Raw genomic sequence first — 19,762 nt, 5'->3', positions numbered from 1 at the left:
ATATTGGGTGCAGAGAAATCCAATATTGTTACAGGGTGAAAGAGGACAGGAGACAATGGAAGAAGATGACATACTCCGGACAGTGTCCACACCCAAATAGTTGAATCGCTGGTGGAGATGCAAAGCCATGACAAGAGATTCAGGAGATCGAATCTAAGGGCACTATGGATAACTCATGCACCACATAAGGCATCATTCCCCATATGGCCTGCACTTTGTAGAATTTTGAAAGTGGCTGGTCAAACTATAGAAAGGGACCTCAACTCATAGGGCCGAAAAGTGAGAGACTCCTTTTAGTCACTTCTTATGACAGGTAGAAATACCTCGGGCCTATTCTCACCCCCAGACCCACAGGGGATCTATTAACCTGTTTAGAGAGCTGTTTACATGGCATGGTGCACATGAACTGTTTCTGCCTAAAGAGCCAGTCACGAGCAAGGGACGACTCAACCTGGCTGCTCAAATTTATCAGCAAACACGGTACCTGAATCATACTCATCTTGTATTTGCATGTGTTGAAATGATGGATATGAGTGTTTCAAAATCTGTTCTCTAAGTCTGACATCAGTTACATTGTACACGATCGCATCACATAACATAACATCAGAATATAAAGCACCACAAGCACATTTGAATTTGCATTTCTTTGTCATACCCATCACACACTGACGATAAGTTTTTTCTGACCTTTTCTTGTAATGAAAGAATGGTACCTAGCTGCCACTACATTCACTTGTTGGTCATAATACTTAGAGAATCTACAACTTGATCATAGGAAAGTTTACTCAGAGTGGCCTTAGGGAACAATTTCTGAATGAAGCAAAAAACTGCGCTTCCTACTGTTGGTAAAAAGTAATGTAGTTTCACAGTAACTGGTACTTTCGTCTCTGTGGCAATTTCAAAGCCACTGTAAATGCTCAATGCCTTATCGACACTTACCCTATGCCTCGACCTGAAGTATTGTTCACTAAACTTGCTGGAGGCCAGTATTTTTCTAAACTTGACCTGTCAGAAGCTTATCATCAACTTCCTCTCGATGCTGCTTCCCGGCAGTTTCTGGTCCTTAACACGCCTTTCGGCCTCTATCAATACCAACGATTGCCATTCGGGGTTGCCAGCACCCCTGCTTTCTTTCAGCGATTCTTGGAACAATTATTGTTCACTGTCCTTGGGTGTATAAATTACCAGGACGACATTGTTGTCACTGGCTCCACCACTGACGAACATCTTCAAAATCTCCGCACACTTTTTCATGTCTTAGAGACAGCCGGTCTTAAGTGCAATCTTCAGAAATCAAAATTTTTTCAGGCATCTATCACGTACTTGGGGTTTCAACTCTCTCGGGATGGTATTCATCCGCTTCAGCAAACTGTTGCTGCGATTGATGCTCTTCCTCGCCCTACATCTGTTAAGGAATTGCAGGCCTTCTTAGGGAAAACAACATACTATCACAGGTTTTCACCGTCTGCTGCTTCGGTGGCTCAGCCGTTGCATTGCCTGTTGCATAAAAACATGCCTTTTCACTGGTCCTCGCCATGCGATGTGGCTTTCCAGAAATTGAAGACTATGCTGAAACAGGCCTCGTGCCTGGCTGCTTATCGACCTGGCCAACATCTTGTTCTTGCCACGGACTCCTCTCAATATGGGGTTGGTGCAGTCCTTGCACACTGTTTTTCTGACGGTTCTGAACAACCCATTGCTTATGCCTCCAAAATGCTCACGGATGCCCAACAAAAGTATTCTCAAATTGAAAAAGAAGCTTTGGCCATTATTTATGCTCTTCATAAGTTTGGTGTTTTTCTCTATGGATCCAAATTTCATCTTGTTACGGATCACAAACCACTTGTCTCCTTGTTTCATCCATCAACATCACTTCCTGACAAGGCTGCACACCGCCTCCAGCGTTAGGCTCTTTACTTGTCTCGTTGTAATTATGAGATTCATTTCCAGTCGACGGCTCAACATGCGAATGCTGATGCACTGCCTCGCCTTCCCATGGGTCCTGATCTGGCATTTGATAGGGACGAACTTTTGTGTTTCCACCTGGATGTTGCCAAGCAGCGGGTTGTGGATGGATTCCCCATCACTGGGGACCGGCTGGTGGCTGCTACGGGATCTGACCTTACCCTCTGTCGGGTTTTACGCTGTATTCAGAAGTGTTGGCCAGATCGTCCATCCGCTAAGACTTCTGATCTTGCGGAACTACTACACTTTGCGTTACCGCCTCATGGCTAGGGATGGTGTTATCCTCCTTTCCACCGAAAATGCTTCTCCGTGTGTTGTGGTACCTGCGTCTTTGCGTGCTTCGGTCTTGCGCCTCCTTCACCAAGGGCACTGGGGTCTCTCTCACGGAAAATTCCTGGGGCGCCGTCATGTGTACTGGCCCAGCATCGACTCTGAAATTGCACACATGGTTGCTGCCTGCGGCCCTTGTGAGTCACAGACCGCCACCCTGAAGTCATCTTTGTCACTGTGTCCTTCGCCTGAGAAGCCCTGGGAGCGTATTCATGCTGACTTCGTGGGACCTTTTTAGGTACACCTACTCTAACTTTCCTTTCATTGTCCGTTGCATGTCGCCTACCACCGCAGCAACCACCAATGCCCTAGCTCGCATTTTCTCTTTGGAAGGCCTTCCCTCTACTATTGTCACTGATAATGGTCCACAATTTGCCTCTTCCGATTTTTCGGATTTTTGTGCCCGTCATGGCGTCATGCATGTCACGGCCCCTCCGTTCCATCCACAGTCAAACAGTGAGGCTGAATGACTGTTCGCACATTTAAAGCTCAGATGAGGAAACTCCTGACTTCTTCTGCTGCTGATGATGCCCTTCTCCAATTTCTGGCTTCTTACCGTTTCACCCCCATGGGCGACCACAGCCCGGCTGCGCTCTTACACGGCCGACAGCCCTGCACGCTACTTCATATTCTGCGGTCTTCCACTTCACGTCTGCGGGTGCCTTTGCTTGACCGGTTCACCGCAAGCTACCTTGTATGGGTATGGGGATATGGCAGGTGGCAAAAATGGAGTCCTGGCCGCATCTTACAACATCGTGGCCGACGCCTGTATGAAATCCAGACGGACACGGGTGTTGCAGTGCGTCATTCGGACCAGCTTCAGCCTCGTGTGCCGACAACGCCTGTTCCGGATGCCACTACACCACCATTGGCTCTACCTGACGCTCGGGATCCTGGAATCTCTCATTGCTAACAACGCAGTCCTCTCACCATCATATCGGTGCCAGCATAAGAACTGACGCCAACAGGAGACATGCCCATGCAGGAACCAGATGACCATCATCTGTCGGAGCAACGCTACTCGCCTCCTTCTTCCACGGACGCGGACACATCACCCACGTCTCCTGTTATAACAACCGGACTTGCCGCAATGGGCAGATTGGTGTACGGGGCCCCAGCAGATTCGACCCCCACGTCTCCTGTCATCTCGACCCGTTATCATTGGGGACACTTCCGTCCGTACGGGAAGCCTCCTCCTCAAGAATTTACGGCCAGTCAAACAACACCTATGTACGTTAGCAATCTACGGGCCACCTCCATCAAGACCTGTGCAAAAACTTCAAAGGGGGGGAAAGTGTTGTGACTCGCCGATCTTTCAAAGTGCCACTGTGCAGTTACGCACCTCCTCTACACACGGTGCCGTCTGTCAGCCATGCAGCAGCAGTGCCACCTAAGCGGCCAGCCAGCCAGCGGCCACTAGACTCGGACTCAGTTTATGATTTGACTGTTAAAGTGACACACGTCTTACTCTGTTTACTTGATCTGTGACTTTCATGTATTGCGTCGTCCTTGAAATATATTTGTTCAACTTGAAGTTATAACACGACGCCTCACATGGTTCCATTGCTAGCAGTTATCTTTGCAGACATGTACAGCTGTGCCTGCTGTAATAAAAGAAGTGATGATTGACATAGATCAGCATATGAATCCTCTTCTGCTACATCTACATCTACATCTACATTTATACTCCGCAAGCCACCCAACGGTGTGTGGCGGAGGGCACATTACGTGCCACTGTCATTACCTCCCTTTCCTGTTCCAGTCGCGTATGGTTCGCGGGAAGAACGACTGTCTGAAAGCCTCCGTGTGCGCTCTAATCTCTCTAATTTTACATTCGTGATCTCCTCGGGAGGTATAAGTAGGGGGAAGCAATATATTCGATACCTCATCCAGAAACGCACCCTCTCGAAACCTGGACAGCTAGCTACACCGCGATGCAGAGCCCCTCTCTTGCAGAGTCTGCCACTTGAGTTTGTTAAACATCTCCGTAACACTATCACGGTTACCAAATAACCCTGTGACGAAACGCGCCGCTCTTCTTTGGATCTTCTCTATCTCCTCCAACAAACCGATCTGGTACGGATCCCACACTGATGAGCAATACTCAAGTATAGGTCGAACGAGTGTTTTGTAAGCCACATCCTTTGTTGATGGACTACATTTTCTAAGGACTCTCCCAATGAATCTCAACGTGGCACCCGCCTTACCAACAATTAATTTTATATGATCATTCCACTTCAAATCGTTCCGCACGCATACTCCCAGATATTTTACAGAAGTAACTGCTACCAGTGTTTGTTCCGCTATCATATAATCATACAATAAAGGATCCTTCTTTCTATGTATTCGCAATACATTACATTTGTCTATGTTAAGGGTCAGTTGCCACTCCCTGCACCAAGTGCCTATCCGCTGCGGATCTTCCTGCATTTCGCTACAATTTTCTAATGCTGCAACTTCTCTGTATACTACAGCATCATCCACGAAAAGCCGCATGGAACTTCCGACACTATCTACTAGGTCATTTATATATATTGTGAAAAGCAATGGTCCCATAACACTCCCCTGTGGCACGCCAGAGGTTACTTTAACGTCTGTAGACGTCTCTCCATTGATAACAACATGCTGTGTTCTGTTTGCTAAAAACTCTTCAATCCAGCCACACAGCTGGTTTGATATTCCGTAGGCTCTTACTTTGTTTATCAGGCGACAGTGTGGGACTGTATCGAACGCCTTCCGGAAGTCAAGAAAAATAGCATCTACCTGGGAGCCTGTATCTAATATTTTCTGGGTCTCATGAACAAATAAAGCGAGTTGGGTCTCACACGATCGCTGTTTCCGGAATCCATGTTGATTCCTACATAGTAGATTCTGGGTTTCCAAAAACGACATGATACTCGAACAAAAAACATGTTCCAAAATTCTACAACAGATCGACGTCAGACATATAGGTCTATAGTTTTGCGCATCTGCTCGACGACCCTTCTTGAAGACTGGGACTATCTGTGCTCTTTTCCAATCATTTGGAACCCTCCGTTCCTCTAGAGACTTGCAGTACACGGCTGTTAGAAGGGGGGCAAGTTCTTTCGCGTACTCTGTGTAGAATCGAATTGGTATCCCGTCAGGTCCAGTGGACTTTCCTCTATTGAGTGATTCCAGTTGCTTTTCTATTCCTTGGACACTTATTTCGATGTCAGCCATTTTTTCGTTTGTGCGAGGATTTAGAGAAGGAACTGCAGTGCGGTCTTCCTCTGTGAAACAGCTTTGGAAAAAGGTGTTTAGTATTTCAGCTTTACGCGTGTCATCCTCTATTTCAATGCCATCATCATCCCGTAGTGTCTGGATATGCTGTTTCGAGCCACTTACTGATTTAACGTAAGACCAGAACTTCCTAGGATTTTCTGTCAAGTCGGTACATAGAATTTTACTTTCGAATTCACTGAACGCCTCACGCATAGCCCTCCTTACGCTAACTTTGACATAGTTTAGCTTCTGTTTGTCTGAGAGGTTTTGGCTGCGTTTAAACTTGGAGTGGAGCTCTCTTTGCTTTCGCAGTAGTTTCCTAACTTTGTTGTTGTACCACGGTGGGTTTTTCCCATCCCTCACAGTTTTACTCGGCACGTACCTGTCTAAAACGCATTTTACGATTGCCTTGAACTTTTTCCATAAACACTCAACACCGTCAGTGTCGGAACAGAAATTTTCGTTTTGATCTGTTAGGTAGTCTGAAATCTGCCTTCTATTACTCTTGCTAAACAGATAAACCTTCCTCCCTTTTTTCATATTCCTATTAACTTCCATATTCAGGGATGCTGCAACGGCCTTATGATCACTGATTCCCTGTTCTGTACATACAGAGTCGAAAAGTTTGGGTCTGTTTGTTATCAGTAGGTCCAAGATGTTATCTCCACGAGTCGGTTCTCTGTTTAATTGCTCGAGGTAATTTTCGGATAGTGCACCCAGTATAATGTCACTCGATGCTCTGTCCCTACCACCCGTCCTAAACATCTGAGTGTCCCAGTCTATATCTGGTAAATTGAAATCTCCACCTAAGACTATAACATGCTGAGAAAATTTATGTGTGTCTTCATCTAAACTTGTGTCATGTACATAATTATCATCTTCGTCAGTGAAGTCAATTTCAAATTCAACTTCATAATTTTCTTTGTTTTCCACTTACTGTGTCTAATGTTTGCTGTAATCTGTCATTATAACCACATATGTGTAATGCAAACATGGAATATTACTTTAGTATGATTGACTGCTTTAATACTACCTATGTATATATTGTTTACTGACACACTCTATACCCTCATGAGTTTGTCACACTTGGATCAATGAAGTAAGAAATAAATAAATAAGAGATGTAACACTTTTTCATCAGAAAGTCTACGCTGATGACACATGTTCGAAAACGTGCTTTGTGGACAAAAAAGATATAAACTATGGTTGACTGGAATTTCCATGTGCCAAATTGCAACACTGAGAAGCAAATGCGCTGCATAACTGCTGACTGTTGCCACTCCATTGTTGGATGATCTACATACATTAAAAAAGGAAATTACAGTGGGTTCGAATTGACCCCTTCCGCCATTCTAGGTATATTGAATGAAATGTTGAAAAATATATAAGTATTCTGCAAATCCTAATACATGACTGCAAAGAGGAGAAAAAAATTAGGAAAATTCATTTGATTTTGTTAATGAAGTAAATAAATCAGATACGACAATGAAGGAAAAAATATGACAGATGTCTTTTGACCACTTCCACTGTTTTACTGTCAAATGCCACACTGCACAGTACAGTTGGTTCAATGTGGAACTCACACCATAGCTATCATATTGCAATTATTTTGTAATTTGTAGCTGAATCCATTTACGTTATGACATTTTCAGCACCATATAGTGGGAAAATTTTCACAAATTTTTATTGTTTCCATCACATTTCTGTAATAACTTCAAGTTGAACAAATATATTTCAAGGAAGACGCAATACATGAAAGTCACAGATCAAGTAAACAGAGTAAGACGTGTGTACACTTTAACAGTCAAATCATAACTGAGTCCAAATCAGGCGGTCGCTGGCTGGTTGGCCGTTTACGTGGCACTGCTGCTGCATGGCTGGCAGACAGCGCCGCATGTAGAGGAGGTGCGTAACTGCGTGGCGGCACTTTGAAAGATGCTATAGGTGATGCAACAGCTGAGCCACCGAAGCAGCAGATGGTGAAAACCTGTGATAGTATGCTATTTTCCCCAAGAAGGCCTGCAGTTCCTTAACAGATGTAGGGCAAGGAAGAGCATTGATCGCATTGACAGTTTGCTGAAGCGGATGAATACCATCCCGAGAGAGTTGAAACCCCAAGTACGTGATAGATGCCTGAAAAAATTTTGATTTCTGAAGATTACACTTAAGACCGGCTGTCTCTAAGACATGAAAAAGTGTGCGGAGATTTTGAAGATGTTCGTCAGTGGTGGAGCCAGTGACAACAATGTCGTCCTGGTAATTTATACACCCAGGGACAGTGAGCAATAATTGTTTCAAGAATCGCTGAAAGAAAGCAGGGGTGCTGGCAACCCCGAATGGCAATCGTTGGTATTGATAGAGGCCGAAAGGCGTGTTAAGGACCAGAAACTGCCGGGAAGCAGCGTCAAGAGGAAGTTGATGATAAGCTTCTGACAGGTCAAGTTTAGAAAAATACTGGCCTCCAGCAAGTTTAGTGAACAATTCTTCAGGTCGAGGCATAGGGTAAGTGTCGATAAGGCATTGAGCATTTACAGTGGCTTTGAAATCGCCACAGAGACGAATATCACCATTTGGCTTAGCAACAAAAATGACAGGAGAGGACCACTCACTGGAAGTGACAGGAAGCAAGACCCCTGAAGCAGTGAGACAATCCAGCTCCCGTTTGACCTGATCACGAAGGTCCACAGGAATGGGTCAAGCCCAAAAAAACTTAGGCCGAGCAGTGGGTTTGAGCGTGATATGAGCTTCAAAGTCGTTTGCATGGCCTAACCCAGGACAAAAAAGGGACGACAATGTCGTCAACAAGGAATCCAGTTGAGAATAAGGAATAGCATCAGAGACGATATTGACAGAGTCATCTATGGAGAACCCAAAAACACGAAAGGCATCGAAACCAAAAAGATTCTCCGTGTTACTATGGTCGACCACAAATATGGGAACAGTGCGAACGACAGATTTGTAAGATACCTCAGCATCAAATTGTCCCAAGAGAGAAATCTTCTGTTTATTGTAAGTCCGTAATTGCTTAGTGACAGGTGACAGGATTGGAGAACCCAACTGAAGATACGTCTGAGAATTGATGATAGTGGCAGCAGAACCAGTATCCACCTGCATGCGAACATCTTGACCAAGTATTTGGACAGTGAGGAATAACTTCCCTGAAAGGGAAGAAGTACAATTGACAGACAACACAGAATCAGAATCAGTGTCATGTTCATGAACATCATATATGCGGTCGCATTTGCAAACGGATGACACATGACCCCTTTTTTTTGCATTTGTGACACACGGCCCAACATTGTGGACAATCTTCTCGTGAATGTTTCGTAAAACACCACGGACATGAAGGAAGTTGCCGTGGGTTTTGCTGTAGTTTCTTAGAGGTTTGTTTACGGTTAGGCCGAGGCTGCGCTTGGGAGCGTACTGCGGCCACGTCGGCCGGCGGGGACACGCCACACGCTTCGTCAACAGTGCACAGAGGTTGTATTCCCCCGACGTCACCCCAGGCCTCTATTTGCGCTCCAGCAATGCGAGGAATTTCAAAAGACTGAGCGATGGATAGGACTTCATCTAGAGTCGGATTTGCCAACTGAAGGCACGTTGCCAAACTTCTATGTCGGGCGCCGATCGGATAATAGCATCCCGTGCCATGGAATCGGCGTAGGACTCTTTGTGAAATTCAGTAACAAATTGACACTTTCTACTGAGGCCGTGAAGTTCAGCAACCCAAGTGCGATAGGATTGATTTGGTAGTTTTTGACAACGATAAAAGGCAACACGAGAGGCTACCACATGCGTATGCTTTTGAAAATAGGCGGACAGAAGTGAGCACATTTCAGCAAAGGACAAAGACGCAGGATCTTTCAAAGGAGCCGATTGCGACAACAACCGATACATTTTAAGTGAAATCCATTAAACGAACAGATACTTACAAGTTTGTTTGTCCGCGACATGAAATGCCAAGAAGTGCTGTCAAAGACGTTTTTCGTAATCAGACCAGTCTGCCGCCGTCTCGTCGTAAGGAGGAAAAGTAGGTAGAGACAACGGCGAGAGACGCACCGCATTTGATGCCGCGACGAAATCACGAATCACATTTGTGAGAAGCGTTTGCTGTTCTGTAAGACCTAGCAATAGTTGCTCTAAAGTAGCCATGGAAACATGTGGATCAATGATGGAAAAGAAAAATCACTACCTCATCACCAATTGTAATAACTTCAAGTTGAACAAATATATTTCAAGGAAGACGCAATACATGAAAGTCACAGATCAAGTAAACAGAGTAAGACGTGTGTAAACTTTAACAGTCAAATCATAACTGAGTCCAAATCTAGCGGTCGCTGGCTGGTTGGCCGCTTAGGTGGCGCTGCTGCTGCATGGTTGGCAGACAGCACCACATGTAGAGGACGCGCGTAACTGCGTGGTGGCACTTTGAAAGATCAGTGAGTCACAACAATTTCCCATTTCTTTGATAATATTCCATTCAAATTTGACATCGTTCTGAGTAGCTATTCTTTTTTTATGGCATTTTGAACCTGGAACTTTAATTATAATCACCCTGTTGTATGAAAATAAACATAAGTCTGATATGACCTGCTGATGACAAAAAGGGAAGAGGACACATACTTTCATAGGGCCAATCCACAGAACAACTTATAGGAAGCTACAGTGAGCATACTGTTACCTTCTCATAAACATGTATAATGAGTGAAATTGTTTGCAAATCTGTGATGAGGAGAACAAGTAAGACATGATGTTCATCACTTTATTAATAAAGGTATTACCTAACCAGGTAGCTGAGCATATTAAAGCAGCCCTTCTGGGATGTGAGGTGGTGAGCTTGATCCAGATTTAATCTGACTTGTGGATTAATGATGAGGGCTGCTGAGTAGGCCAGACAGGATGTGGTTTTTAGACTGTTTCCCACATCCAACGAGGTAAATGCTGGTCTGGTATGCACATTCTGCCTCAGCTACATGCTATGCAAACTTTTAGCAAACATTCTTACACTTGAACATAAATCTAGATGCAGGTGGTAGGTGGGGTACACCAATTCTATCTTGGTTGGGGGGGGGGGGGGGGGCATTTGGAAGGGCATCTGGCCAACACTTACCACTAACATTGCTCAAACACTTATAAATACTGACCCTGTAGAAGAAATGTGAAAAGGGAAAAGAAGAAGAACAAGAAAAGTAAAGCTATTAACCCTTTAACAGCTCTCTTGTAAGTAAGTTAATCCTTTTTTGTGGATGGTGTAAACACTCTCCACAGGAGTGTTGCAATACATCTCTTTTAGACAAATGCAAGGAGATTTTACCTGCATTTGTATCCTCGCTCCTTCCATATGGATCTCGATCCTGTTCGTGTTCAACGGTAACACTGGAACAATCTTATTAATGTAGTCTAGGTATCATTCTCCCCTTTACTTTGTGCTTAGGAACCTGTTGCAGTTGGGGGAGGAATTTGCAGAACTCTTAAGAGATTTCTGGGAAACCTCTAAAGCCATTCAACTTGTATTTATATAACTGTGTTCAGCATATGGTAAAACCTCAATTCTGCAATTGCACAATTTATGCCCTGGTCTCTTTGAAGTACCTTTCTACAATTTTAAGCTCTTTCATAGTTGACTGTTTATTTCTAGATGGGAACACACTGTTTTATATCATTCATGTGATAGTGGAGGAATTTGCACAGTTTTATTTTGCTCAACATTTTATTGGAGAAGATAGAGTTCTTTCAATGGATACATATTTTGTTAGTATATGTACATATTTTACTACTCAATCCAGAATACTCTGTATTGTTGAATTCAATGTGGAAGACTGTACCTTATAATTCCTTTTCATGTGCACTTTGATGGGTAAGTTTTACCTCTTTCATCTTCTGCCTTACAATATAAAACAACTATCCAATTAAAACCACTATCTCTACTTTACACTGTTAATTACTTGGACAGTTAAAACAAGTAAGCTACGTTCTCTTCTATATTTATGTAGGAATATACTGTATTTACTTGACGCTGCATGTCAAGACAATATGGTCACTGAGCTAGAACAGTTTGTCGTAATACAAGCACAGAAGAAACAGGCACAAACAGATGACACATGAAATTAATATGAAGGGAAAAAGTGCAAGTACTAAGACTGGTTGCTTACAGGCAGAATAGAATAAAATGCAAAAGAATGAATGGGAGATCGAAATAGTAGTAATTGTTCCCTGTCACTCAAGGAGAAGGAAGGCTAATGCAAAACAAGGAGATGATATAAATAAGAAAAAAGAAATGAAGATTAGGTTTTAATATCCCATTGATGACCATAAAGAAGGATAATGTCTGGGGAAGAAACAAAGTATGAAGACGAAAATATAAGAAAGAATTCTGTAAAAATTCAGATGGCAGTAATCACATCAACAAAGAGTCTAAAACACAGTATGCATCTGCTAAACATTTTAAAAATGTAGGAAACCTCAAGTACGCAGCTGGGATGTTCAACAGAAAGTAAGCAATTCAGTAGACATTAGAGGAGGTCTGAAGGAAGAAGCGCAGACGGAAATATGGAAGCATCTGATCCTGCCCATCTGCTTTGACCCATGACGTCACAAATATGGCGGAAACGACCATAAACCACGATTCCAATATGGCGCATATAAAGTAGTTACGTGCACATTATGAGGACGAAAATACATCGAAAAGCAAACATACACACATTCCACAAAAAGTCTGACACTAACGGGACAGGCGCGGGAAATAGGGGGTTTCTGGGTGGGGACAAACTAAATATAAACAAATTTAGACACCCACCCCCATACAAAACCATGCAAAACGAGGAAAAAAACCAACATCACAAAACTCCCCAAATACCACTAAACACAATATTATCTGGAATCGGACACTTCCCTTGACCTATATAGCTCAACAGCAGGTCCCGATCTCATAAATTAGGACCTAACACTTCCCTTGACCTATCTAGCTCAAAAACATCTCCCGATACCAAAACCAACATTCCCAGCCACACATTGGGATCGAACACTTCCCTTGACCTGTTATCCTTACAACATCTCCACATACAGCCGTTCCTAGTCCGAGACGCCGGAACTTTAAGTAAGCCTCATTTCTTCACAGCATACCGAACACTTCACGACTTCATCCAAAAATCCGAATAGTTGAAGAAATTTTATTAGAGACAATGCACTGTCCCCCATCGTAGCTGACAACCAAAAACTGTTGACCCTGTCAGTCATATCCATACCTACCAAAGACATAAAAAAGCAATTTACCAAAATTCACACGACGCCACACTCGCAAACTAAACCAAAAACATCACCTAACACACCACCAGAGAGCACCACCGATTGCATCAAAACGACACCTACAAACACGCCACTCTCACTAACTAAATTCCGCGCCATCGTGACGTCATACACAACAACAGCCTTATGTCACAGGTCAAAGCCGACGGGTGGGATTGGACGCTTCAGTCAACTCGCACAGACTGGTAAATCATGATTCATGGAGTTACAAATTTCTTGATAGTAATTAAAGCACCGATTGTATGAGACAGCATGTCACATTAGTAAAAATGCATCACTTGCTGACAAGATAGAAGAGGACAAACCATTCCATCCAGCTAAATGTCAAAAAACTAATTGAGACTCTTGCTGTCTCAGAGTAATGCTTGTAGTATGTGTGACTACATACTGGTGTGACTGTGCTATAAAGAGTAGTTTATAAACAAAAGTGAAATTTTATAAACTTTATTTATTTGTGTAGTCAGACCACATTGGACTACTGCAGCATTGGAAGACCTAGTGACAGGAACAACCAAATGAAAAAACAATTGATTCAGTTGGTTACTGGAAAACAGTCATCTAATTTGGTTGTAGTTTCACGTGTCAGCAGAATTATTCATTCATTATTTTGAGCAAAACTACTCTATGTGAGCAAACAAATGAAAACAATTTAATCAGTCGGTTGTAGCTTTACGAATTGATTGGACTAAACATTCAGTCTTTTGAGTGAAACCAGTATGTGGGAGCAACCAAATGAAAACCGTCAATGCAGACCAGCATATTCAGTTCTGAGCAGACACATTCAATCAATTTGCCATTGTTAAAGCATTATTGTTGTGTTGTACCCTGATGGAGGTTGCAACATACATACATGAATCCCTCAGTTAGACAGCAAGTGGTGTGGGATTTTTCAGATCCACCAATGCTTTGGCACACTACAGGCTTCATGCAAAGGAATAAGTTGACAACAGGGTTCAGGGTTTAGCTGAAGTTTATCAGGTCTCTATGGTTGGAGACAGCATACAAACTCGGGTATAAGGCTAGGGAGGTACAAATGAAGAAATGAGCTTCTGGTTTGGTACCTTGGTCTGAATTTATTGCTTCTTCCTGAGCTTACGTGAACATGCTGAAGAGCACAGTCACTGGGTCACAATTTTAATGAGTGGAGAACATAGATGAGGCTTACTAGACACTCAAATTACCAGAACAAATAGCCTGCCTGCCCTATCACTTAGACTAGAATCATGAAAGGGAGCCAGTTTCTTATTGCTCAAATTGAACCCTCAGGTCCTGTATACATCACACTGTAAATGACAATAGTCATAGCTAGAAGTAAGCCATGATAGACAAACTACCCACAGATACGTACAGGCAAGAATGCAAGTCTTTCTTAGGGGACAAGCTTAATTGAATACACGTATTTCCCTTGCATAATTCTCTGCTGTCAGTTGATGGTCACCCAAGACTCATCTGCTGTCAGGAACTCTTGAATCAACTCCGTCCTGCTCGTCAACTGGTGGCATCTTTATACTGTGTTGTGGTTGTTTGCTTATAGATGGTACGTGATCATGTCACATTTTTACCCACAATTTGCAACCAGCCAGCTTGAAATTATTGGTTTCTTAATGCTCGTCACCTCATACTGATATCGCTAAAGTTTCAAGCACTGTACATCTCTGCCTAGGTTTCCAGACTGTAATTGTTAAAATTGTTACCAAGATGACTTTTTTGCTGGGAATCCTTTCATGATTTAGTCATTACTCATTTCTTAATGCTTGTGACCTCATATTTGTCTGATGAAAGCATTAAGCCCGATACATCTCCATCTAGGTTTCCAGGCTTTCCTTGTTAAAATTCTTACCCAGACAACTTATTATATTTTTGTTGATCATCCCTCTATGAGTCGGTTATTACAGTTGACTGAACTCTGTTATTGCCTCACACACACACACAGGATTTAACTTTTACAAGCTTTCGGGGCCAGTGGCTCCATTTTATGGCAGAAGAGTTGGAGAGGAAGGAAGAGGGGTGAAGGAAAAGGACTGCAGAGATGTAGGGAAACGGGTATAGTTCAGAAAAGTCACCCAGAACCTCGGGTCAGGGTAGACTTACAGGACGTGATGAGAAAGAAAGACTGATTGTTGGGGACTGTAACGGGCAAGATTTGAAAATCTGGGAGCTTAAAGATGGAAGACAGGGTAATACACAAGACAGAGGTTACTACGAAAACATCATGCATGCCTTAACAAAAGTGAAAAGCTAAGTGCACTGTATGTAACAGAGGTGGCAGGCAGGACAGCAAAAAATAAACAAGCCAGAAAATGGAAGATGTAGAAAACTAAAATGGAGTGAAGAAAGGACAAGTTACAGGAAAGAAATGCTGAGATGGAAGGAATTAATGTAAATTAAGACCAGGTGGGTTGCGACAACCAAGGACATGTACTGCTAGTTCCCACCTGTGGAGTTCTGAGAAACTGGTACCTGTGTGGTGCAACAGGCGCAGAGATCACGACTGTCATGTTGTACAGCACACTCTGCAACAGGATATTGTTTGTTGCCTGTATACACCCTCTGCCTGTGTCTATTCATCCTGACTGATAACTGGGTAGTAGTCATGCCACTGTATAAGGCTGAAGAGTGTTTAAACAACATCTGGTATATGGCATGTGTTGTTTCACAGGTGGCTCGCCCTGTGATAGTATATTTTTGCCAGTTACATGGTGGGAATAGGTGGTGGTAGGAGGGTGCATAGGGCAAATTGTGCAGCGGGGACAGTCACAGGAGTAGGAGCCACAGGGTAGGGAGATGGGTGCAGAAGGAGCATAGGGTCTGACAAGGATATTGCGGAGACCAGGTGACGAAAAGCTATTCTAGGTGTGGCTGGCAAAATCTCACACAGAATGGATCACACTTCAGTCCATGATTTTAGGAAGTCATGGCCTTGGCGAAGAAGCTGATTGATACATTCAAGACCAGGATAATACTGGGTGACAAGTGGAGTGTTCCAAAGTGTGACATACAGTATTTGCAAGGATGATTCATATTATGAAACTATATTAACTAAAAAAATTCAAAGAAAATTAATTAATGATGAAACATTTTTCTTGCTAAGAAAATACTTCCAATAAGTTACAGTATATGGTTTAGAAGCAAGTGAGTAAATCACTAAACAATTAAAAAAATGTATCTTATATGATTTGTCCTCATGTCACCTCAGCGTTACCAAAATAGAATTATCGGTGGTGGGTGTAAACCAACAGGAAAAGGAGAAGAGCTTCAATAAATTTAAACAGAAAAGTAATTGTTAATTTATTTAAACATAGATTTATAATGTAGTACCAATTACTAAGCTCTTTTAAAAAGTCCCAATTGATTGAAAGTAGAATGAAAAAGTCATATCCATCTTTGGTTTGCAGCTCCTTGTATTGGCCGTGTTTGCAGTTAACATTTTTGGGATTTGAGGTCCGCCTGTTACGCAAAACACCGTTTTTCTCAGTACCCAAACATGTTTCGGCACCACTGTGCCATCATCTGTGGGTTTTCGTTTTTATTTATTCTGCAATGTGAACATTTTTGTTACATGATTATAAAATTAAGTGCATTTTTAGTTCAAACAACAGATCGTTTCTTTTTGTAAATACCTTTACATTTGGTGAGCATGAATTTACTGGACCACTCTTGTGTTAATTATTACAGGTAGCTTGTCATCTGCAACCAAACGATGTTGATGAGAAAGTTTTTTGCTGAGAGTTACGCAATATTCTAGAGTGTAATTTAGTTTTTCGCGCCTATTTTCGTATTTACTTACGTTTTTGTGTGACAAGCACTTCCATTCTCCGCATCATGCTGAGATGTTGTGATGCATACGTAACTATAGCAAGTATTTTTCACAAATTATGTAGTAAAACGCTTTTCACTACACCAGAACACAGTGTGATTGTGATTTGTTGTGTCCCAGCCCAGTCAGTGTTCATTTGTTTTCCAGAGAGTTTGGCGCCAAATTTGAATTTTATTTGCATTTTATCTTTGTGTGTGTTTCTTAGCTGTCCTTATTGTCTTTTATATGGTATTCCTATTTGTGTGCAAATGGTGCGTCTTTGCAGATTTTAGTGTATTTATTTTTCGTGCGTGTGTGTGCGTGCGTGTGTGTGTGTGTGTGTGTGTGTGTGTGTGTGTGTGTGTGTGTGTGTGTGTGTGTGTGTGTGTGTAGGCTTTATCTGTTTGTGCTGTTTTCATTTGTAAAGTTCCTTTTAATGTGTTCAATAGTGTGCCCTTGCAGAGTGTAGTGTATTCGTTTAAGACCTGTTTTCCTTCCACTATTGCCTTCTTTATATGGAAGTTTTCCTCAATGGTCAGTTTGCTGTATAGGCTGTGGCTGGGTTTTAGCATTCTAAGTCTGTTTCTATTGTGGTTGGGTGGTGGTTGTTGGCTATAAGGTGGTCAGCAAATGTGCTATGGGAGCTGTTGCTTTTTAAAGCTCTGAGATGTTCTGAATATCTTGTTTTGAAGTATCTGCATGTTTGTCCTATGTATACTGACTGGCAAGTGTTGCATATGAGTTCATATATTCCTGACCTGTTAAATTTATCCAGGGGTGTTTCTTGTGTTCTGGTCTTTTTCTGTCTTGTGTTCTCCATCCGGTATCCTATTTGGAGTCCCTGTTTCTTTAATATGTTGCCTATTCTGTGAACAATCTTGTTATTGTAGGTGAGTATGTGCCATTTTGTTTTGTGTGTGTGTTGTTGCTCTTTTGTGGCTTGTATGTGGTCATTGTTTGTGTTTTGTGTTGTTCTGTGCTGGGTAAGGATTTGTGTGTGTGTGTGGTGGGTTCATTTTTGTACTGTTTGCATGTTTTTGGTTTAACTTGCCTACCATATGGGTAGTGTAATCATTTTCTACTGCTATTTGTTTTTTTGTGTTTAGTTCTTGTGTTCATGCAGGCGATGGCGTGATGAACCATCCCTGTTTCTTCTTCTCTTCCTAGCAAATCTATTCATCAAGAATCAGCAACATTAATGGCCATGGGTCCCTTTGAAGTAAAATATTCCGGAGGTAAACTAGGTTCCCATTCGGATCTCCGGGCAGAACCTACTTCAAAGAGATTCAGGCCGAAATGAACTTTCAGGTTGGGAACATGGAACGTTAAAAGTTTGAACAGGCCAGGAAGATTCCAGACATTATTAGACGAATTAGATAGATATGATGTAGACATTACAGCTATTCAAGAAACTCGGTGGCAGGGGGCGGATAGCATAAAGAGGGGTAACTATACATTTTTCTATAGAGGTGCGGAAGCTCACAGTTTTGGAACAGGTTTCGCAATACAGGGAAAAGTGCTTCACGCAATCAGAGATATAAGGTTCATTAGTGACCAACTATCAGTTATAGTGTTGTCCGGCAGGTGGAATAGACTAGTAGTAATTAATGTACACGCACCAACGGAGGACACTGAAGAGGTTGTTAAAGACAGCTTTTATGAAGAACTAGATCAACTGTGGGATGAGTTATCCTCGTATGATACAAAATTAATCATAGGTGATTTTAATGCAAAGATAAGGAAGGAGGAAGCATTCCGGCCTACAATTGGGAAAGAAAGTTTGCATAACATTTCGAATGATAATGGCACAAGGGTGGTTAATTTTGCTGTTTCAAAAGACATGATTGTTGAGAACACATATTTCAAGAGGAAGGACATTCATAAAGCAACTTGGGTCTCTCCTGATGGACACACTCGAAACCAAATTGATCATGTTCTTGTAGATCGGAGATGGCACACTAGTATAGAAAATGTTAGGACTTTCAGGGGAGCAGACTGTGATTCTGATCATTTTCTTGTAGTTGCCAAAGTTCACCAACGGCTATCTACAGCAACATCATGGTGTCACAATGCAGAACTTGTTAGGTTCGACACTGACAAGCTAAATGATGAAAACTTTAGAAGAAGGTACATGGTAGAAATTACAAAAAGGTTTGATGCTCTCAGGACACACGAAGATCAAGACGAGGATGTAAATAAACAGTGGATCACTGTGAGGAATAATATCAAAGAGGCAGCGAAGGTCACAATAGGTAAAATTAAGAGGAACAGGAGGAAACCGTGGTTTGATGAGGAAAGCAAGAAATTGGTAGAAGAAAGGAGAAAAGCGCTATTAGATTGGGATAGAATGGGAGACAGAAAACGAGAGGAGTTCTTGAACTTGAGAAGGGAAGTTGGTCGTAGGCTACAGGCAAAGAAGAAGGATTATTTGAACAATCAAGTTACAAAAATGGAAACAAACAGTAAAACAAAAAACATTAGGGAACTTTACCTGGACATAAATGGGTATAGCAAGGGCTTCAAGGCCTTTGGTGGAAGTAGTTCACAAAGTGCTAACTAAAGTATGGAACTCAGAGATGGTACCTGAAGAGTGGCAGGAGTCGATTCTGATCCCAATTTTTAAGAAAGGTGGCAAATTGGATTGTAGTAATTATACAGGGATATCGCTATTACCAGTATGTTCCAAAATTTTCTCGAATATTCTGCTAAGCAGCCTTACACCATATGCAGATGAAATTGTGGGGAATTACCAAGCCGGCTTTCGGAGGAACAGATCAACTATAGACCAAATATTCACCCTGCGTCAAATTATGGAAAAGAAATGAGAATACAATAAACCAGTTCATAATCACTTCATAGATTTTACAAAAGCATATGATTCAGTATTTCAGTCAAAATTGTACCAAATTCTTTTGGAACTTGGAATACCAAAGAAGTATGTTAGACTTATAGAAGCGAGCTTGAAAAACACAAAAGGTAGAGTACACATGGGGAAATTGAAGTCAGAAGAATTTGTAATAAAGAACGGACTTAAGCAGGGAGATGCCCTGTCTCCGCTACTTTTTAATTTAGTCCTAGAATATATTGTACGAATGGCAGCAGATAATTCAGAGGGTGTGGAGT

The 19,762-nt window shown here is 42.2% G+C and overlaps 1 protein-coding gene across 4 annotated transcripts in view; it reads right to left on the bottom strand.

Annotated features, from left to right (window-relative positions):
* The window catches only part of LOC124556658, a 149,719-nt gene that overhangs the window by 9,464 nt on the left and 120,493 nt on the right, over positions 1–19,762 (bottom strand). The window contains exon 1 of one of the 4 annotated variants that reach the window (XR_006968645.1): positions 16,464–16,517. The exons of 2 other annotated variants lie outside the window; for them this stretch is intronic. The gene's annotated coding sequence lies outside the window, so the exon portion shown is untranslated. Of the gene's footprint in view, positions 1–16,161; positions 16,350–16,463; positions 16,518–19,762 lie in introns of those variants that run through there. One more of the 4 variants, XR_006968646.1, reaches the window with a different exon arrangement.

The sequence above is a fragment of the Schistocerca americana genome, chromosome X, assembly GCF_021461395.2.
Source record: "Schistocerca americana isolate TAMUIC-IGC-003095 chromosome X, iqSchAmer2.1, whole genome shotgun sequence".
Lineage (NCBI taxonomy): Eukaryota > Metazoa > Arthropoda > Insecta > Orthoptera > Acrididae > Schistocerca > Schistocerca americana.
Note: the sequence above shows the minus strand (reverse complement) of the source record. Positions and strands in the feature narration are given on the sequence as shown.